General features: G+C 43.1%; 1 long non-coding RNA gene across 1 annotated transcript; it reads left to right on the forward strand.

The window, feature by feature from the left end:
- The first annotated feature begins 2144 nt into the window (after positions 1-2144).
- On the forward strand, positions 2145-6599 carry LOC307179925. The gene is made up of 3 exons (XR_013825613.1): positions 2145-2281; positions 3720-3818; positions 6545-6599. It is a non-coding gene; the product is annotated as an uncharacterized lncRNA (long non-coding RNA).
- Positions 6600-23412: the final 16813 nt, after the last annotated feature.

A 23412-nucleotide genomic window follows, 5' to 3' on the forward strand; every position in this document is an offset into this window, starting at 1 on the left:
ACAGGCTCTCAGAAGTGGAATTAAGATGGTTTAAGGAGAATATTAAAAAGATATGACCAGGGCTTCCCTGGTGGCGCAGTGGTTGAGAGTCCGCCTGCCGATGCAGGGGACACGGGTTCGTGCCCCGGTCCGGGAAGATCCCACATGCCGCAGAGCGGCTGGGCCCGTGAGCTGTGGCCGCTGGGCCTGCGCGTCCAGAGCCTGTGCTCCGCAACGGGAGAGGCCACAACAGTGAGAGGCCCGCGTACCACAAAAAAAAAAAAAAAAAAAAAAAAAAAGATATGACCAAAATAATCTTTCTTGTACTCCTACCCATACCTGTGTCCATCTCCGAACGTAAATGGGAATGAAGGTCTCATCCTTGGTCTTATGATTTGCTTTTGCACTTCTCTTTCCTTCCTCTCTTTGTCAATTATGTCCTATTACATCTCTTCTATTACATTCGTGTTGTATAAGATTCTGAAGTTACCACTGCTTCTGTTAAGACCCAGCTCAAGATTGATGTTTTCTAAGAAATCGTGCCCACTCTGCTCCCTATCTGATAACTTACTGTCTGCCTGTTTGGAACTTTAGATGTTAAGTTTGTTCCCTATTACCAGGATTCATTATCTATCAGTTTGAAAATATTCTGGAGTTTCATTTACACATTTTATCTCTCAGAGTAGATTACCGTCTTCTCAAGGAGAGGGCTATATAAGGACCTTTTATTTAGTTAATAAAGTCCCGTGCTCAATTCAGTAATTCAAAGCATCGTGGAGTCCCTGTTTCGTGCAAAACAATGTATCAGGTACTTATAAAATTAATGAACAGACGAATTGCTTTTGGAAGGAGAAGCTTCTGATCAGATTTAGAAGAAAGAGGCTCAGAGACCTAAGCACCTAAGCTTCTTGACCTTCTCTGACTTTGTAGTCACTCCCTTTGCCCCTGGATCTAGAAGACTCTATGGTTCTTGGCTTCAGGAAACCTGTCCTTGTCGCTGGACCATTCTCTGTCCTTTTCTATTTGTCCAAAGCTGAGTCTCTGTTCATTGTTAAAGCCAGCCTATCCATTACGAAATGCATCTTTATCCTTTGTTCTAGACTGTTGTTTAGGTCCGTCTCTGTATTATGAGTTCTCTCAAAATGTGGTCCGATCCCTTAGTGTGCTTGATGAAATGCAGATTCTTAAGCCCACTCCTGGACCTTCACAATATCAATCATGCCTGTGATGGGGCCTGGGCATCTGCATCTTCATATATTTACCCCAAGTGATTCTACAGCACAGCAGTATTTGAGAGCCCTAACTTTAGTAGCTCTGTGACCATCATGGTGAGTTCTAGCTCGACTCTCACTGTCCCTGCTTTACCTCCTCTTCCTTCACCCAGAGAGCAGACTGCCGCCTCTTTCTGAATCGCTGTCTCTAGTCTGTGAAATTAGCTCTTGCTCAGATGCAGAGCAGATCTGCCAAACAAGGACTGAGCTCGGTGGCCAACCCAACCCTTTGTTGACATAGCCACCTCTCCTGCTCATTTCTTTGGCTATGGTCCACTCATTTCAGAACTCAGCTCTCTGCGGGGGTATGGTCTTCCAGAAGCTTTCATAATTTGGGCTATACTCTCATACTTTTTAAATGAACATTAGTCATGATGTAGGCAACAGTCCCAGCAAGGAAAGAGGAAGTTCTGTGTATGTTCAAAGCCATATACTCACAAAGAAGCCATTTTCAACATATTCAAAATACTGCATATGTGCATTACTTTCAGTACGATTTATCACGCATGCTTCATGCGCTAGATACTACGCCAGGCAATGTGGAGCTTTAAGGAAGGATTGAGGAGCAGTTCTTACATGTGGTCGCTATCTTCACATTCTGATTGGTGTTTGGCTGCTCAGTTTCCTAGAGAGTTGAGTTAAAAGGAGAGAAACCATTTATTCGGTAAATATTTAATGAGCATCAGACACTGTGCTGGGTCCTGGGGACACAGGGGTAACCAGCACAGACACGGTTGTTGCCCTCTTGGAACTGACACTATAATTTGGGACACCGGTAATAAATAGATAAACGAACTGAGATAATTACATATTGTGAAATGCATACACCATGCAAACAGTGACACGGTGTATTCTAGGGGCTGGAGCAGAGATGAAGGCAAGTGGATGGATTCAAGATATATGTTGGAAGCGGCACCATCTAGACTTGCTCCGATGGATTGGATGTGGGGGAATGAAAGATCAAAAAGTAACAAAGCTGATTCTTAGACTTCCGTCTTGAGAAACTGAGTGGATGGTGACGCCATTTACTGGTATGAAAAAGACAAGACATGTAATATTTTGGTGAAAGAGGAACTGGGGAAGAAAAGCTCTAAATTAGATGTTAGAGTTGAGATGTTCCATGAGAAAGGCAAGAGGATACAGTAAGTCACCTACATACGAACCTTCAAGTTGTGAACTTTCAAAGATGTGAACATGCGTTCGCGTGTCCAGTCACGTATGTTAGTTCACGTGTCTGGTGTATATTGTCACGTGTGTGCATCCTCCACAAGTGGTTGTGCTTTTGTGTACTTTACTGTACAATACCTTATAGAGGACAATATCTTTATTTCAAGCCCAGGATGTCTGGAAGCAAACGTAAAAGCAGCAGTGATGTAGCTGGTACTGCTACCAGCCCCTGCATGCTAGCTACTGTACGGTACTAGTGTACTTTTCAAGCTACCATAGTGTAAGATTACAAATGTTTTCTTTATTTTTTGTGTTTGTTTGTTTTTAATGTATTATTTGTATGAAAAGCATTATAAACCTATTATAGTACAGTACTGTATAGCTGACTGTGTTAGTTACGTACCTAGGCTAACTTTGTTGGACTTATGAACAAATTGGACTTACGAACACGCTCTCGGAATGGAACTCATTCATATGTAGGGGACTTACTGTATTTCGAGATGCGGGCATAGAATTCAGGAAAGGACCAGGGCTGGAAATATAAAGTTGGGAGCCTTCAGTTTAGAGATAGACTAATTTTCCTGGGTAGAGAATGTGGAGACAGCAGATAGAGAGGAAACAGGAAGCTAGAAAGTATTTGAAGAGATGCTCAAACTCACTAATGACAACAGTGAGATCACCCAAAGGGAAAGGTAAACTTTGAAAAGTGGAAAATGCCAAATGCTGATGAAGATGTAGGATCCAGGAGCCCTCATGTACTACTGGCAGGAGTGGAGACCAGATCAGCCATTCTGGATAGCACTCTGGTAGTACACGGTCAAATTAAACACATGCTCCCTGACTTATCAATTCAGTTCCTGGGTGTGCAGCTCAAAAGGTCAACGGGAGACACAAGCAAGGACGTTCAGGGCAGCACTGACAATCACAATGGTGGTGTCTACCTCTGGGGGAGTGGACAGACAGGATGTGGAATACTATGCAACAATAAGTAACAGGCCAGATGAATCTCACTTGTGTTGAATTAAAAAAAGTGCAAAACAGCATGCCACATATGATGCAATACCATTTACATAAGTTAAAATATATGCATACAAGATGACTCTGTATTTTATAAGAACACATACAGACAAAAGGATACACACTGAGTACATTAGAATGATTACCCATGAGGCCAAAGGGAAATGAGAGTGGGAGATGGTGATGAACGGGAGTAAGTACATGAATGGAACAAGGGAAGGGCCTTGTGCAGGCCAATGATAATGGGCCATGATCTGAGGACTGATAAAACCGGATGCTCCACAGGTTGAAATCAAAAGGAGAGAAACGATGAGAAAATCAAGTTCCGGACTGAAGAGAACCAGCATTTAGAAGTTAGAAGAGGTGAATACATGAATTGACCAGGTAGGTGTCACGTCCACCAGGCCCTAAGAATACAGGCATGAAGCAGTCACGTGTTGGTTCCCTGCTGGGGGCCAGGGATTTCTCCCTTCCTGTTTTTATGGAACTCCAACCATCTCCACCCCACCAAGGTTTTTATGTTTTAACTCTGCAGATAAATGATACGTAAGTCAGAATGACCATTTCCTATTTGTCTCAGGAGATACTATCCTTCAACATTTTAAGAGTAAATGGGGGGCTTCCCTGGTGGCGCAGTGGTTGAGAGTCCGCCTGCCGATGAAGGGGACACGGGTTCGTGCCCCAGTCCGGGAGGATCCCACATGCCGCGGAGCGGCTGGGCCCGTGAGCCATGGCCGCTGAGCCTGCGCGTCCGGAGCCTGTGCTCCGCGATGGGAGAGGCCACAACAGTGAGAGGCCCGCGTACCGCAAAAAAAAAGAAAAAAAAAGAGTAAATGGGGCTATAAAAATATGTTTGTGCCACAGTTTTCTCAGATACGAAATGTCGATCATTTGGCCCTCCTAATCTCTTGCCTGGACTATCCAACAGCCTCTTAAATGATTCCCTTGCCTCAGAATTCTCCTCCAATCCACCCTTGATGTTGCCAGAATGAAAGCTCTAAAAATACAAATGTGATCAAGTCATTCCCCTCCGTAAAAGTGTTGTGTCACTCACCAGTGTCTTCAAGAAAACTGTCCCCTGCCAGGAGCAAGGCGTCATGATATCAGAAGACCAGGGGCTTGGGGGTTAGACAAACCAACTCGACCATTAACTGGCTGTGTGACCTTATGCAAATTAGTGCACCTCTCTGAATTTACTTTTTATACCTGTAAATTATGGGATAAGAGTTCTTAACTTAGAAGGCAGTGTTTCTCACACTTGTAGAGTGCATTAGAATCCCCTGGAGGGCTTGTTAAAAGAGTGCTGGGACCCACCCCCAGAGCTACCTATCCGTAGGTCTGGGATGGACTTAAGAATCTGCATTTCTGATAAGTTCCCAGGTGTGCTGATGCTGCTGGTCCCGGGATCACACTTGCTGAACCACTCTTCCAGGTTATTCTGAGTAGGAGAAATGATGAATGTCAAGAGCCTGTCTGCTCTGCTGTCCATAAATGGAAGTTGCTCTTGTTGCTTTCATGTCCCTCCACTGTGTGGTCTCCACTTCTCCAGTTTCATTGCCCACCACCGGCCTGCACACATCCTGTGTGCCAACCACAGCCAACCACTCACTGTTCCCTGAACCTTCTGTGCAGCTTTTGCCCTTGGGGGCCTTCGCCTGTTCTGGTCTTACAAGAATGTCCCTGCACCTACTCCCACTCACTTTGGGAGAACCTTCTCTTCTTCAAGGCCCAGCTCAAATGCCCAGAAAGTTTTTGCAGAACTTCTCCAGTTGGGATTAAATTGGTCTTTCATCTATCTGTTCATTTATTATTCATTTTGTAAATATTTATTTATAAAATATCTATTGAGCGTCTACTCTGTGCCAGCCTCTGTGCTAGCTGCTGGGAATGCAGTGGTGAGCAGAAACAGAAATTGTCCCCGCTCTCAAGGAGCTCAAAGCCTTAGAGGAAAAAGGAGATATTATTCAAATAAACACAAATGATTGTCAAATTACAACAGTGAGAAGCAATTGCGAGGAGCACGCTGCTTTAAGCACTTATAACAGAGGAAGGGTCCCGGAGGTTTAGAATGGGTCTTTTCCCATATAAACTGTTGAACTCTTAAAGGTTGGCATGGGGGAACAATCCAAAAATGACTTGGGTTGGCCTGGTGCCCTTTGTACCATGAATCTGTTTTCTGGCCTGTCACAAAGATGATTCATTAATTCTCATAATAGCACGATAAGCAATGTCACAGCTAACACTTACTGAGCACACGCTGCATCCATATGGGTATTCTTGCTAGTACCAGAGGTGTCAAGGTAAGTAAGACATTGCTCTTTCTCTCAAGTTGCTCCTAATCCAGTGGGAGAGGTTGTACTGTACACAGAACTCAACCTCAAGGTGATGCACCTCTTCTCCTATCACACCACAGTTCAAGCTCCAGGCAGAGAGTGAGGGTTCCCCAGTTGTGCACTAGTGTTGCCCACGATCAAGACCAGTACTAAGTGGACAGCGGACAAGCAATCACATCTGTGAGATGAATGAGTACACCACCATCCTCTCTGCCCTAGCTCAGGGTTCCGTCGTGGTTCACCTAGACTTTTTAACCTGGCCTTCCTTCCTCTAGCAATGCTGCCTTCAATCCGTCCCTCATGAAAAACAAAAACAAAACATAACCAGGTAACTCTCCCTATTGAAAACCTTTCAGCTGCTCCCTCAGTGTTCTTGGGAAAAGTCCAGACTCGTCATGTGGGCTATAGGCCCTTCGTGATTTGGATTTGGTGTATAGCTTCTGCTTCAGCGCTCCCTATGTGTTCCAGTCAGAGTTGTGGTTCCTTGAATGTGCCAGACTCTTTCTCTCCTAGAAACGCCGCCCCTCACTCCTGTGTCCATTGGCCACTGCTGGTGAATATAAGCTAAAAGCTGAATTTCCCTACTTTGGGATAAACGTGCCAAAGACTTCCTTACATCCTGTCCTACATCGTCAGCTTTCAGTCTTGGGGTGGGAGGATGGACTTGTTTATTAATGACGATGTCATTAACGAGTGAAAGAGAATTTCAGTGTCTTAGCAGAACTCCAGTCACTTGTAGCTCCTGATTTACCAACCCTATTCTCAAATTAATTTCAGATGAATATGCGATAGTTCGATGAGTGAACACAACAGTCTCTGCACAAGGTGAGGTAAGTAATAATGACCTGTCTTTAAAGAGAAGCTTCCCTATTCTTGGAATCAATAATTGACCAAGAGCATTGTCCCCTGGGGCTCTGCTATGGACAGAGTGGATCTCTGCATTTCAGTTTTCTTAACTTACATATGGAAAATCGATGTCTCCCTACTTACAGAGTGCTTCAGGATTCTAAAGGGATCTCCCTCATAAAATCAAAGCGCAGTGTAGAAAAAGGCAAACATGAAGGTCATGGCCAAATCATGTGGCTGCTACTCGATGGAAGGTTCCAGTCTCTTAGGAATGTCTGCATCCTCTTCCTGCCGCGTTGTTGACTGTTAACACCTGGCTTGCAGTGCCATCAGAAGAAACTTCATTAAAATATTTCGGCACTTCTGCTTTTAGTAGAACTAGGAAGCCGTGAAGCATGCAAACAGGCCATGAAAATGAAATACATCCTGAGGATGGTTATGAAACTTTTTCAGACCCGAGAAAAGTTTCACTTCAGTCTGTATTTTGGTTTGGGTGGGAATCTGCACGATTTCCTTCACTTAAGCCAACAGATCCATGTCTGTTTTCTGACTGTCCCCTTCTTGGCTACGATGGCCTATTGGCCTTCTTGGGACAGACTTGGGCCTCACAAAGTCAGGCAGTGGAAACTTCCAGGTAGAGACAGGCCACTGCTGTCCACTGCCTCCATCCTAAAAAGTCAGAGTGTGGAGACTGGTTTACAGACCTCCGAGCAGCCACTCTGTGAGCTGAGCCAACTCTGAGTGACCAGGACTATATCCTAAAGGAACCGCAGGCACCAGTGTGTCTTTATGTCACAATAGGGTTATTTGCGTGCCTATTCTCCCCACTAGTATGTGAGCCTCTGTAAGGCAAGGATTCCGATCAGCCTTGGGTTTTCCCCTCTTCCGATCTCCCTTTACCACACCCGCTCCACTCACACCCCCCAGCTCATATTCATGTTAGTATGTTAGTATGCTCGCCCCATACCACAGACGCACTTGCATCTGCTTATAGAGTAGAAAGCTGTCTGGGACCTCATTCTTCCTGTGGGTTAATAGTGAACTTCCAGGAAGACTTTTCAGAGCACAGGCCCCGAGTCTAACACAGTAGGGAAGCTTCCAAATAGAAAAATGATGCCTTTTTCCTTTAAAATTTTCTTTTCATTCAGTTAGTTAAAAAATCGAGTTACTGGGGCTTCCCTGGCGGTGCAGTGGTTGAGAGTCCGCCTGCCAATGCAGGGGACATGGGTTCGTGCGCCGGTCCGGGAGGATCCCACATGCCGCGGAGCGGCTGGGCCCGTGAGCCATGGCCGCTGAGCCTGCGCGTCCGGAGCCTGTGCTCCGCAACGGGAGAGGCCACAACAGTGAGAGGCCCGCGTACCGAAAAAAAAAAAAAAAATCGAGCTACTATTTTTCTTACTTTCTTGTAAAGATGAGAAATATGACAGTCATGTCCATTTATAAATATATTGCCAATGAAATACTGTGATGCTTAATTTTTCTATTCTTTTGTCATATCTGGATCCTATATATAAAGTCAATTTTCTAGAAAGAGAAATGGCCCCTGCTAGTCCTCTGTGCCTGCTATTCTGGCAGGTGACACATGAGTTCCTGGACACATCCAGGAGAGACTGGGAAGCATAGAATGTTCCAGGGTTGTAAATGATGTTGGGAAATCATTCCGCCACAGCAGAAGAAGCCCTGGACACTGAATTCTGGTAGGCTGCTGGAAGCTGAAATGTACACAGCATTCCGCTGTCTCCTCTGTTTCTAAGAAAGGAGTTATAATTATGAAATGGCAAAGCATAATATTTGGATGCTCAGATAACTGTATCTTTGATGAGAATCCGTTTTGTCTGCCCATGGGCTGGAGCCTGGTTAGATGAAAAGGTTGTAGTGATTCCCATTTAAGGACCATTTTGGAAGTTTGCGCTTGGCATGTCCCTGGAAAGACCTTGTGAGGAATTTTCATCTTACCTATGTATTGTTGCTCTGGTTAGCAAAGGCTAACAGTAAAAACTAACACAGAAATAGATTTCTACATCAGAATGCTGAGAAATCGTCGGCTCAAGTCTGTGCTGATGGTTTCTATTCCAACTGGGTCCCTTTCGAATGAAAGTCATTTGCCGTATTTCAGCCTTCCAGTTCCTCTGGCCAAAAATTTTGGAGTGATCCTTGAATCCATTCACACAATCCAAATGCAAAGCCCCGAGGAATCCTATTGGCGTTACCCTCAAAACGTGTCCAGAATCTAACCAGTTCTACCACCTGTACTGCTGCTACTCTGAACTACAATCGACTCTCACCTGGATTCCTCAATAGCCCCTTTCTTGGATATGTGGGTTTATACTTTTCATCAAAATTGGAAATTTTTTGATGATTAATTCATCAAAATTTCTTCTGCCCTCTCTCTCTTCTCCTTTGGGGACTCCAGTTGCACAGATACTAGGAAGCTTAAAGTTGTCTCACAGCTCCTCAGTGCTCCGCTTACTTTGGGGGTGCTTCCGTCTTCTCTCTGTTTCATCTGGGATGATTCTTTTTTCTATGTCTAACAAATTTGTTAGTCTTTTCTCATTCAATGTCTAATCTGCCGTTAATCCTAATCCAAGGTATATTTCGCTTCAGACATCATTATTTTCATCTCTAGAGGTTCAATTTAGATCTTTTTTAAATGCTCCATGTCTCTGTTTAACATGTTCAGTCTTTCCTCTGGCTTCTTGAGCATATGGAGTACAGTTTTAATGTCCTGATCTACTGATTCTGTCATCTGTGTTAATTCTGGGTCAGTGTCAATTGGTTGACTTTCCTCCTCATTATCAGTAGTATTTTTCTCCTTCTTTGCATGGCCGATCATTTTTTTTTTTTTTTTTGCGATATGCGGGCCTCTCACTGTTGCGGCCTCTCCCGTTGCAGAGCACAGGCTCCGGACGTGCAGGCTCAGCGGCCATGGCTCACGGGCCCAGCCGCTCCGCGGCATGTGGGATCTTCCTGGACCGGGGCACAAACCCGTGTCCCCTGCATCGGCAGGCGGACTCTCAACCACTGCGCCACCGGGGAAGCCCTCATAATTTTTTTACTCTGTAAGGTGCTGTATATTTTTGTTTTCCTATAGATGTTCTTGAGCTTTGTACTGACCGCGTTCCAGCTTTTGGTGGGGGAACTAAATTTGTAGGCTTCTCCATGGTACATTTAACCTTTTCCACTAGATAACTAGTATTACTGTGGAGTTTGGTGCTTTGAACAGAGACGACTATCTACAAATTATCTCGTCAAGTTCTCCTTTGAGCTAAAATTCTGACTTACAGTGCTCCTTTATTACTTCTCACATCTTGTGGGGGTTTTATACTGGCGTTGGCACTGCTCTGTTCATCTCCTTTCCACCTTTGCCTCTTCCCTGTGCATCTATCCCCTCATGGCCCGTGCAGCTGTTTGTAGTCCTGGCCTGTGAGTGTTAATGAACAGGGCTAAAGGGCCTGTCCAGATTCAAACTCTGTGACGCTATGCATGTGTGCATTCAATAGTCCCTGAATGGCCCAAGAACATCAGGCGTATCCTTTTTAGTTGCAACATTTAAGGCATCACTGAAAAAAAAAGAAAAAAAAAAACCTAGACATGGATATGTTAATACAAAGAACATGATTATAAGCAGGATTTTCCAAATTTCTAAAGAAAATCTACTCTACCTGTTTCTGATGCATCTATCATAGTCAGTACTTTAGTAAGGTTTGTACATTAAATATACGTCATTTTCAAGCAGATGCAGATCGTGTTTGTTAGGGGAGGAACGAATGGTGACAAATGGAATGGAACCATCGCATTTCCGAATCCAGACTATTGAAATCTGCTCTAACATGTAAAAACAATAGATGTCACAAATGTATTCCCTCTTGAAAGGCTTTTGTTGTATGATTTCTGTTTGGGGAAAAAAAGAAGGGTAGATGACAGTTAATACTTTTTGTAAATGGAAACAACATCTAATGTCTGCCTGAGGAAGAATTGTCTATGAAGATTATATTTCTGAATAAAAACAGGATTTCCTTTGTGGTTTAGTTCAATGAGCAATTATGGTAAAACATTATTAATTCAAAACATTATTCATTCATCATTTTCAAAATGTGGTCTTTTGGAAACAGTGGACTGAAGCTTATTGTTGTCTAGCAAATTTCTTCTTCATGATTTTTTAGATAATTCTTGTCACGGCCATTTGTTTGGTCATTATCCATAACTTTATCTTATTAGGCCCCCTTTCTTACTAATCCTGTTCTGTTTGTCAGCATTCTAGCTACCTAACCTTCCACACAGTTCATTTGTGGCTCGTGTTCTCATCTTGACTCAAAGCAAAGACCCCATGAGCCACCTTGATAATGATCCTTTGGAGGTGTAGAGTACTTTCCACTTTGCAAAGACTTTAAATTTTTATTTCATTTGATCTTCACAAGAGGTTCTTTTCCTCCCCATTTTACAGAGGTCAACATTGAAGTTCAGTGTGGTAGTCATTAATACTGTTCACCAAATGTTTCCCCTTCTCCCCCTCACAATGGCAGTTCCTGGCTTCTTTATGGTCGTGTGAAGCTAGAGGACCGCTACTCACCAGTAAGTAGTTAGTGGAAGTGACACACACCACTTCTGGGCTGAGCACTTAGTTTCAACGTCATACCCTCTAGAACTCTCTTCTCCCTTTGCCACAGTGACTGGCAATGTTTGCAACAGTGGCTCCTAATAATAGCATGAGCTATTGGGATTTGGAGGTTATAAGTTATTGTAGGCATCTTGGCTGCTACACTCAGTAATAGATATAAACTGGACCATAATACAAGTCTCCTTACCCATCCCACTTTCCACTACACTGGTGTTTCCAGAAGACAAAAGTGGCTTCTAGTTAACAGAGTTAAACAGTGTTCTGCTTAACTTGGTTTGTCTGATTCTCTAAATATGAAGATGCACTGTGAATTTCTAAGAGGTAAGTAGTATACAAAACTTTCCAAAATTACTTGACCAGAAGAACCTATCTTCTCTTGCGTAAAAACTTGCAGGATGAGCTGCTGCAGAACATACTTTGGGATGCATTGCCCTACACGCCCTATGCTAGTCTTCATGCACCTTGCTTCATCTTCCTGGGGTGAAGGGCTTTGGTTAGACATGTGGTTAGGGAAGTTAGGTGGAGGTCTAGAGGGAGAATAGGGTTAGACTGAAGATCACTTACCAGCAAGATCACCTCAAGCTGGGGAGAGTGGTGGCCAGGGAGAATATCTAAAGGAGCAAGAGACCAAGACAAGCTGTCGGTGTGAAGATGAAGACGGAGAGGAGGTGGGGCTTCCCTGGTGGCGCAGTGGTTGAGAGTCCGCCTGCCGATGCGGGGGACACGGGTTCGTGCCCCGGTCCGGGAAGATCGCACATGCCGCGGAGCGGCTGGGCCCGTGAGCCATGGCCGCTGAGCCTGCGCGTCCGGAGCCTGTGCTCCGCAGCGGGAGAGGCCACAGCGGGGAGAGGCCCGCGTACCGCAAAAAAAAAAAAAAAAAAAAAGAGGGAGAGGAGGGCAGCAGCCTAGAGAAACGTACAGGTGACGACCAGTCAGATGACCCTCCAAAAGACTCTGTTGGTGGAAGAATCTCTGGATGAGGCAGTGGGCCTGGGAAAGGCAGGGTCAGAGGGGTAGCCTTACAAATAGCTCCTCTAACAATTAGGAAAGCCCCTATTTGGAGAACTCACTCAGTGCTCGGTACTTTGCTTAGCACTTTACACATTTCATCACTTAATCCTAAAGGCACTATCAGTAGCCTCACTTCACAGACCAGGAACTTAGCCAGTGTCACCCAAACAGTAAGAGAGCACGTCAGGACTTGCATCCATGTCGGTCTAGTTTCCACACCAGGGTTTTGGTCACTATGCTCTACTGCCCTGCCCCCCATAGTTCATAAAATCCAGTTCTTACCAAAGGTACTTCCTGCTTCTTTGGCTTTCCTCTTTACTAGCCGAATTAGTGGAATCTGTGTGGATTAGCGACGCAGAGTCTGGAGCAGTAGACCTGTGGGTTAGAGAGGACTTCCGTGTTTTCGTAACCAAGTATTCTACTTTTCTTCTCAAAAGTCAGTCTTATAGATACATCATCTTCCAAAATGGTGATAGGCAGCAAACAAACTACTTTCAAAATACCTTTTATGAATAGAATCGCTTTCTAATTTAAGGCAACATCATTCTGATGTCAAAAAGAAACTGCAGTGAGGTTTATGACAGAAGCAGAAACTGGTGACAAACTGACCTCTCTTCTGCGGATGGTTTTGGTCATTTGTGGCTGGAGAAAGAAGCTTTAAATTGCTAGGCCTCTAAAAGAAGGTGACTTCTTCTAATTCAAAACCTCTCTTTCACTGCTAAAAGATTGGATTTGGATCATTTAGTTCCCCCTCTACATTTAGTTTCCGTGATTAGGTCCACAGGGATCAAGAGACATGAGTCATAAGCTTTGAAACTTAAAAGGCCTCTGATTCATCTAGAATTTGTTGAATAGATGAGTCAGTGTATCGATTAACTTGAGTGGCTATTGAACTCTTACCTTTCACTTACTAGTCATCCAGACCCAGAATTCGTGGTGAGATACTATTTTGTATTTTTTGATCCTCAGACTTTGCTTAGGTTTGGTTAGCTTTTTAAAATTTCTTGGTTGGCTCTTCAGCGTTGAAAATCAAGCCGTAAACAAAGGCATTGATTGACTCAGTGAGTTGAATCACTTGGTGTTTAATTATGAACTACTTGGAGATTGTTAAAAATTCATGCAGTCTTGTATTTGTGGTGGTACAGGTTTAAAAGTCATTAAGAAACAGCATGACTAGCTTAGATAATTAATATTTGGCTTGAAAAATAAAAACATTGCAATTATGAGCAGCATGACCCATGGTCAATTATCTGTCACATTTGTGCAAGTGAACTCCACAGTTCAAATGGAGTTATGATGAAATTAGTCATTCATTCATTCATTCGACAAGCATTTATTATTAATTACTAGGTGTTAGGAACTGTGCCAGAAACTGTCAAGGACACAGAGACAAACAAAATCCTTTGTTGTCCTCAAAGAGCTTATTATCTAGCAGGAGACTTAATGCCTCTCACACAAAACACCCTTTAATACAAGATACATGTAGAAAATGACTAATTACAGTAAAGCACCAGGGTAATTCAGAGATATCTTACTTTTGGGGGGAGGGGGAGAAATACGAGAACCTTCATAGAATATCTTGGATTCTGAGATGCAATAATAGAGAAGGCATGACCGGAAATCAAAAAGTTGTGAAAGATAAGGAACATTCAGGGACTGAAACTAAGATATTTTAACAACTATAAACGCATAGTGTAGGGCAGTGCCTTTCAAACTCTATCATTTGTAAGAATCATCTAAAGATCTTGTTTTTAACTTTTTTATGTTTTAACAGTTTATGCAGATTCCTTTTTGGTAGGTCCAGAGTGCAGTATATGAATCTGCATTTCTAACCAGCTCCCAAGCGATATCCATGGACCACATTTTGAGTAGCAGGGTCCTAGGGCACTGCACCAGGAGTCAGCGACCAGGGTGCCCTAATGGTCAATGGTATGAGATAGACAATAGGGGCTATCGGATTGTATAGGAAGGTGAAGTTAATGAACTCTGAAGTGGTTAAAGAATGTTTCAGAGAAGTAGAGCTAGAACGAGGGTGTGAAAGAGTAGAGGACTCAGTCAAACATGTTTGAGGAGGCGGAGATTCTAGGTCGGTAAAATACGGTGAACAAGTGTACAGAGGAAGGAACGCATAGTACGTACCCAGGCAACAACAAGCAGACCAGTCTGGCTGCAGTGGAGGCATAGTGGAGGCGATTAGTGGGGTATAATGCTAAAAGCATAAGGTTAGACCAGATCATGGACGGTCTTGATAGTCAGACTACGATGCTTGGATATCAGCTTGCATGCAGGCTTGGCATGATGACAGTGCTCATCGAAAAGGCAAAAAAAACGCACAAAAGTACCATCCGATTACTAAGCCGTGTACCCACAGTGCTGGGCCTGCCTGAAGGGGGCGCTTTTTCTATCTTGTACAGAGCTGCCAGTGTTCACCTGGCAAGGAAGGCTAGTCAAGTGATGCTCGTTGGTTTGGGTATATTTGCTAATGCTTAGTACTACTGCATACCGGGAGGAAACATTAAGAGTCAGCTCGACTTAAGCGACTGAAGATTGGGAGGAAGGTCAGGTGGAAAATTAAGATTTGGAAGGCAATCATTTCAGCCTTGTAGGATGATGAAATTGCCCAAGAAGGAAGTTGAGATCAGTTCTTAATATTCTCTGCAGGATCATGGACTCTTTTGAAATCTGATGAAAGTTATGGACCCTTTCGCCCCTGTGAACGCACAGGTGCACATGCAAACACAGTCTGGCGCAAACGCACCAAGGTTTCCTGGAACTCGCTGAAGCTTGTCCATTTATTTCTAAGTTTGGAAGCTCTTGCTCCTAAAGAGGAAAAGAAGAGAGGTGGAAGTACAAAGCCTTGGAAGAGGAAGCAGTAAAGAAAAACAAGGAACCCTCAAAGAGTAAGAGGAGAATCTAAACACTTCAGTATAGGATTGCCGGAGCCAAGAGAAAAGAAGAGTTTCTAGAAGGGAATAGGGTATGTCAACATTATCATGGGCAGTAAGGAACAGCACATTGGATTAGGTCAAGTTAAGGTTGATGGGCAAAAGAAATTTCAGTAACATGTTGAGAACATAAAACCCTACTAAGAGAGTTAAGGAGTAAGTAATGAGGGAGTGGAATTGGAAAGCAGGATTTAAAAAGAGAGAGAAAGATACTGGAAAAGATGGATAAGGCAGAGAAGAATTCTAGGATGAATAGGAAGAAAGTTAAGCAGCTCATGTCAGTCAATTAGAGTGTGAAGTTGTCACCTGAGGAGGGTGTGTAGAATTGGCAGCTTGAGAAAATGTTGGAATTGGCTGTTGTGAACCCAGGGAGTCCACAGAGATGGAATGAAGATTTGCAGTCAACATTTGATTTAATACTAATGATGAAAGGTCTGGTGCATTTGAGTTTGTGATATTTCTCCATGTCAAGTGCTCCCCAAGGGACTGACCGCATATACCTGACATGGCCAATTGCAGGGCTAAATTCTTGGGACAAAATTCTGGACATACCTGCTCCAAGCTATAATCTTGTCATGTTACTGTGAGCCTGTTTTTTGTAAACAACTTTCCAAGAGTGGTTATTTCACCCATCTAGCCAAATTCTCCCCACGGAGAGGCAGTTATCTGTATAACTGACCCATTGGAGAGGCGTCAGTGAAATAAATTAAATACTGTACCTATTGTACCTAATTGACTCAATTTTTGTTTGAAACGACTGTATACACATGCATATGGGGTGCACTTTCGTATGAAAATGTGAATGTAAATCGTGAGAATCAGATAGCCCATCAGCAGGAGTTTGGAATGTATAATGGCTATTGGCATACTACCCAGTGTAGCGATAACAGTCCAATTTGGAGAAGACTGAATACAGGCAGATTTCGGTTTCCTCTGCTTCCTGGCTAAGGGTCTGAAAGTCCTGAGGGTAGAGGATGATCCCGGCTGACATGGGGAGGCACACACACACACATTTTGCAAACAGAATATAAGTTGTTTGTGCCTGCCAACATTGGAACTGGATTTGTAAGATTGATTGAAATGTAGCAATTTCCTCTAGTGTAGACAGTCTGAAATCATCCCATTCTGCTGTTATCAGCTTTGATGTGCAGCGCCCACCAAGCTGGCGTGCAGAAGGCACCTAGCGCGGGCTTGCGATGCACAGCGGATTCTTAAGGAGGGCACTTGATTCTTTCTCCCTTTTAATCGCTGGCTGCAGGAAGTGCTGCCGTTTTGATAACGGCGCAGTGAATCCAGCTTTAGCAATTAAGGCTTCTACCCCTGGTAAAACTGCAATTTAATTTTAATTCATAAATAGTTAGAGTTTTGAGCCTCCACACGAATTTTGTCGACATTTGTCCACATTACGAAAACACAACGCCAGATGACGCATTTTGGCACTGCATTTAATCTCCATTTGGGAGACAGAGACTTGTAATGGGGAGTTGGCAGAGGTGTGTATCTGCATTTCGAGCTGGTGGTAGCATTCTGTTCCTCTTCGAAGCTCGAAAAGTCATCACTGTGAGAAGACGGCTGGACTCTCCAAGATGGCAACAGTTTACCATCATCCATTCATCCGGGACCTGAGAACATGCTATTCAGCCATCTCTGGCACTCTAGCAAAATAACCAAAACAGAGAGCTGGAAAATCTGGGGCCGAAGCGTATTGACCACTCAGCTGTTATGTGTAACATAAACACAACACTGTCTCCATCAAAAAACGTTTGCTAAAAACCTAATTGCCATTCTGGGGTGACTCTAGGAACACAAGGGCATAAAACCCAAACTTTTCAAGAGGAGGACATGGGCCCTGAGCCCTTGGAGATCACACATGCCCCAGGGCCAGTGGAGCACACTGACAGAGGGCACAGGAAATGTGCTTGGCCACGTGTGACCGTCCACTCGAGCACGTGGCATGTAGCCTTTCCACATTTGACATCTTCCCTCCTTTTTGGTTTCTCACAATCAGTTAATGACTACTTTTGAGGGCCTGCTATGTGCTGGGTGCCATGTTTGTATCTGTGGTGATCTCCCCAGCTGACTGGACTCAGATAAGACAACACAGTGGCCTTTGTTATAACCTGCCCTCCTGAGAATTTTCTAAGCTTCTGAGAAAATGATAAGGAGGGGTGATGGGGGCATGAGCTCAATGTTTCCCTTAATTGAAAGAAATATATCAGGCAAACAGAATCTTGTCATTAAAATACTGAATATTAATGTTAAGACATTTCGTGTAGAATTGAGTTAGTTTTGTGTGGGGTGAGGTTCTGTTCTGAGGATGAGCTCCATGATAGAGCATTTGAAAGAGGAGATGGGAACTAACATGTAATGAGCTCTGTATCCGTGCGTGCAGAGTATGGTAGAGTACTCATTGTGAAGTATTATCTACCTACCCCATCCCCAAGGCATACATATATACATATATTATACTGCGCTCACATCCCGTTCTCTTCATTGGCACGGTGAAAGGATGCTACCGCAGAAATGAAAAGGACATGAGAGCCAAATTCTTAGCTTCAGAATTTCCAAGTCAGTTCCCCATCACCCACTCCCTGGATACATATTCTCTGAGAGGTAGAGCATGACTGTTGGAAACAGGCCGCATGAGTTCGAATCCCAACTCCACCACATACTAGCTGCGTGAGGTTGGGCAAGGCCCTTAACCTCTCTGTGCCTCAATTTCCCTGTCGGCAAAATGGAGATAACAGTAGTATCTACCTCTCTGGGTTATTTTGAGGATTCAGTTTATAAAGTATTTAAAACAGTACTTGGCATATAGTAATAGCCATCATTGTATAAGTGCTGGTTGTTCTTAGGTGGGGGGAAAGGAGAGGGGGTGACGGGAAGCAAGAGGGTCTATCCCTGAGATGTAGACCCCGATCCCCAGCTCTGAGGTTGGGGATGCGGAGAGGATAGGATTCTGGGAACTGGGGGCAGGTTCTGGGATTCCAAGAAGAGACGTGACTTGTGCTGCACTTTGCAGGTGGTGCACTGGGCAATAGCAAGCCTCAGGGTAATTTCCCTCCAAGCCCAGCATGGCTCAGGAGAAAAAGATTAGAAACCCCTGGGCGGGGGGCGGGGGGGGGGGGGCGGGGGGGAGGGAGGTCCCTAGGCTGAAGACATGGAGGCAGCCTCACAGTCTCCCTCAGCTAAAGAATGGCACGACAAAGCAGTTGAGGCGGAGATCGGAGCTGAGGAAGAGCCAGGGTGTGGAGAGGGCATGAGGGCTGGAGCAGTGGCAGGCTGTTTGGGTGCCAGCAGGGGAGGACGGTGCCTGCTGACGACTGGATGCATTTCACCCTGGAACCCCGGCAGGAAGTGAGGAGAGAGAGGCCCTGAACTGGGACAATGTGTCTGCCACAGAGCAAAATGGGGTTTGGAAAAATGAATTAATTTGATTTATAGAAAAAGAAGTCATGAATCTTGCACACCTGTGTTTAAGGTCTGAGATTCACACCTGAGACACATGTTTAGTTCTTTTAGTAATCACAACCATGCTAGGCACTAGTTACTATTATCCTCACTTCATAGATGAGGAATGTGAAGCTGAGGAAGGTGTAGTCATTTACCCAAGGTCACGAGGCTAGCAAGTGACGGAGCTAGAATTGCAGCCGGGTCTCTGCGTCTGAAGGCCTCGAGGGACTGTGTAAGTCAAGATCTCAATAAAGTAGGACTAAGTTGGTCTCCCCCAAATGATGGGAAGCACACAGCGTGCCTTCTGCGGGGCCTCCTTCTCTGCCCAGGAGCAGATCCACTTTATGTGTCAGAATGAACCTCCCAGCCAGGGCAGTCACCTCAGCCCCGCTTGCCTTCCAAAGCTCACCTGGCAGGTTTCCCAGAACAAAACAAGGCAGGGTCATTTCACTGCTGGGAAAGGAGCTAGATAACACTCATTCCAGCTATTTTCACATGGCGTTATTTCTTACTTTATGGAATAAATATGTCAGGCATCAGACCCTCAGTGACAAGAAATCTCCAAGAACCTCTTGGATAGAGTTTTTGAAAAAAGGCTTAATCCAAAGATCGGTGTGTCATTGGAACAAAGATACCTTAAACCCTTAAGCCTCGAATTGTTTTGGCCGCTGAGCTCTGTGCCGCCTTCTGATTCAAACAGACAGTTCCTCTAATTGTTTCATATCTCTGTAGGCGAGTTTACCAATGCCTCTGTCTTACCTTTAATGTTGTGCATTCTTGAATCTGGCTTCTGATAATTTTACATATCGAAGTACCTATGAATCATAGCTCAAAACCTTGATTAAAAGACATTGAAAACTGGACAGGGGACATTTCAAGCTAACACAGTGATCTGGTAACAAAGGAAATCGCAGTTCCAGCATCCACCCTGATAATTCAAGACCATGCTAGAACAGAACCCAAGAGATGCAGTGCAAGCATTGGAAGACATGGCTGCATTGGGTTTCGGTTGTCTGTCATTGAAAAGGCCCCTGGTAGACAGTCATTACCTGAGTCGAGTTTACCTTATTCTCATCCAGCTTTACACAGCTATCTAAGGCACAGAATTTAAACACATAATACACGATGTGCTTTTATTTGTAGAGATCTCCCCTACTTATGCAAACAGTATTGAATCTTATTTCCCTTCTGTGTTTGGAATTCTGGCTGAGCTCATTTAAATCTTCACTGACTTCCCTTTAAGCAGAATCTCATTTGAATGCTTTCATTGCCTAACGCTAATAGTACAGGTTTTTTTCGGGGGGTGGGGAGAGGGGGGAGAAGGAAGGATTTGTTAGTTGCAACAAGTAAGGAGGACACCAAAGCAGTGTCTCCCGCCCAATAGTACAATTTTTCTTCATGGTTTTAGTCTCACTTTGCTTCTTAGCAGGATTCTGTCATTTTTAGGTGTAAATGATTATAGGCAAAATAATGCAATGAGGGATTTAGATACACAGAGAAATATTTTGTGCTTTCTGTAGATGGTAAGACTCTCCCCACAGATATGAAGGCACAGGAGTGACCGGGCATGACTCTTGCCTTCTGCATATAGTATTGGGTTGGCCAAAAAGTTCGTTCAGGTATTCCATAACAGTTTATGGAATATAAAATAGAGTCAACTCCTGGCAATCCACATGGACCTTATCCCTTGTGTGAATTGTTTGCATTAACTTTTTAAAATAGATCTTTTTCGGAGCATAATTGCTTCACAATACTGTGGTAGTTTCTGTTGTACACCAAAGTGAATCAGCCATATGCATACATATATTCCTATGTCCCCTCCCCCTTGCGTCTCCCTCCCTCCCTCCCTATCCCACCCCTCTAGGTCATCGCAAAGCACCGAGCTGATCTCCCTGTGCTATGTTGGTTTCCCACTAGCTAGCTATTTTACATTCAGTAGTGTATATATGTTGATGCTACTCTCACATCTCCCCAGCTTCCCGCTCCCGCCCCATGCACATAAGTCCATTCTCTGTGTCTACATCTTTATTCCTGCCCTGCAACTAGGTTGATCAGTACCTTATTTTTGTTTTTAGATTCCATATATGTGCGTTAGCATATGGTATTTGTTTTTCTCTTTATGACTTACTTCACTCTGTACCACAGACTCGAGGTCCATCTACCTCACTACAAATAACTCAATTTCGTTTCTTTTTATGGCTGAGTAATATTCCATTGTATATATGTGCCACATCTTTGTCCATTCATCCGATGATGGACACTTAGGTTGCTACCATCTCCTGACTATTGTAAATAATGCTGCAATGAACATTGTGGTCCATGTCTCTTTTTGAATTATGGTTTTCTCAGGGTATATGCCCAGTAGTGGGATTGCTGGGTCATATGGTAATTCTATTTTTAGTTTTTTAAGGAACCTCCATACTGTTCTCCATAGTGGTTGCATCAATTTACATCCCTGCCAACAGTGCAGTAGGGTTCCCTTTTCACCACACCCTTTCCAGCATTTATTGTTTCTAGATTTTTTGATAATGGCCATTCTGACGGGTGTGAGGTGATACCTCATTGTAGTTTTGATTTGCATTTCTCTAATGATTAGTGATGTTGAGCATCTTTTCATGTGCCTCTTGGCCATCTGTATGTCTTCCTTGGTGAAATGTCTATTTAGGTCTTCCACCCATTTTTTAATTAGAGTGTTTTTTTCATACTGAGCTCCATAAGCTGTTTCTATATTTTGGAGATTAATCCTTTGTCTGTTGTTTCATTTGCAAATATTTTCTCCCATTCTGAGGGTTGTTTTTTTTTGTCTTGTTTATGGTTTCCTTTGTTGTGCAAAAGCTTAACTAAGTCCCATTTGTTTATTTTTGTTTTTATTTCCATTACTCTAGGAGGTGGGTTAAAAAAGATCTTGCTGTAGTTTATGTCAAAGAGTGTTTTTCCTGTGTTTTCCTCTAAGAGGTTTATAGTGTCTCGTCTTACATTTAGGTCTTTAATCCATTTGGAGTTTATTTTTGTGTATGGTGTTACGTAGTGTTCTAATGTCATTCTTTTACATGTAACTGTCCAGTTTTCCCGACACCACTTATTGAAGAGGCTGTCTTTTCTCCATCGTATGTTCTTGCCTCGTTTCTTGTAAATTAGGTGACTATATGTGCATGGGATTATCTCTGGGCATTCTATCCTGTACCATTGATGTATATTTTTGTTTTTGTGCCAATACCACACTGTCTTGATTACTGTAGCTTTGTGGTATAGTTTGAAGTTGGGGATCCTGATTCCTCCAACTCTGTTTTTCTTTCTCAAGATTGCTTTGGCTATTTGGGGTCCTTTGTGTTTCCATATGAATTGTAAAATTTTTTGTTCCAATTCTGTGAAGAATGCCATTAGTAGTTTGATAGGGATTGCATTGCATCTGTAGATTGCTTTGGGTAGCATAGTTATTTTCACAATATTGATTCTTCCAATTCAAGAACATGGTATATTTCTCCATCTGTTTGTCATCTTTGATTTCTTTCACTAGTGTTTTCTAGTTTTCTGAGTACAAGTCTTTCGCCTCCTTAGGCAGGTTTATTCCTAGGTATTTTATTCTTTTCATTGCAATGGTAAATGAGATTGTTTCCTTAATTTCTCTTTCTGATTTTTCATTGTTGGTGTATAGGAATGCCAGAGATTTCTGTGCATTAACTTTGTATCCTGCAACCTTACCAAATTCATTGGTTAGTTCTAGTAGTTTTCTGGTGGCATCTTTAGGATTTTCTATGTATAGTATCATGTCATCTGCAAACAGTGACAGTTTTACTGCTTTTCCAATTTGGATTACTTTTATTTCCTTTTCTTCTCTGATTGCTGTGGCTAAAACTTCCAAAACTATGTTGAATAATAGTGGTGAGAGTGGGCAACCTTGTACCTTCCTGATCTTAGTGGAAATGCTTTCAGTTTTTCACCATTGAGGACAATGTTGGCTGTGGGTTTGTCATATATGGCCTTTATTATGTTGAGGAACGTTCCCTCTATGCCTACTTTCTGCAGGGTTTTTATCATAAATGGGTGTTGAATTTTGTCGAAAGCTTTCTCTGCATCTATTGAGATGATCATATGGTTTTTCTCCTTCAATTTGTTAATATGGTTTATCACATTGATAGATTTGCGTATATTGAAGAATTCTTGCATTCCTGGAATAAACCCCACTTGATCATGGTGTATGATCCTTTTAATGTGTTGCTGGATTCTGTTTGCTAGTATTTTGTTCAGGATTTTTGCATCTATGTTCATCACTGTTATTGATCTATAATTTTCTTTTTTTGTGATATCTTTTTCTGGTTTTGGTATCAGGGTGATGGTGGCTTTGTAGAATGAATTTGGGAGTGTTTCTCCCTCTGCAATATTTTTGGAAGAGTTTGAGAAGGATAGGTGTTAGCTCTTCTCTAAATGTTTGATAGAATTCACCTGTGAAGCCATCTGGTCCTGGACTTTTGTTTGTTGGAAGATTTTTAATTACGGTTTCAATTTCATTACTTGTGATATGTCTGTTTATATTTTCTATTTCTTCCTGGTTCAGTCTTAGAAAATTGTACCTTTCCAAGAATTTGTGTTTGTTTGTGGTTGTCCATTTTATTGGCATAAAGTTGTTTGAAGTAGTCTCTTATACTCCTTTGTATCTCTGCAGTGTCAGTTGTGATTTCTCCTTTTCATTTCTAATTTTATTGATTTGCATCCTCTCCTTTTCTTCATGAATCTGGCTAAGGGTTTACCAATTTTGTTTACCTTCTCAAAGA

Source organism: Stenella coeruleoalba (genome assembly GCF_951394435.1).
Source record: "Stenella coeruleoalba genome assembly, chromosome: X".
NCBI lineage: Eukaryota > Metazoa > Chordata > Mammalia > Artiodactyla > Delphinidae > Stenella > Stenella coeruleoalba.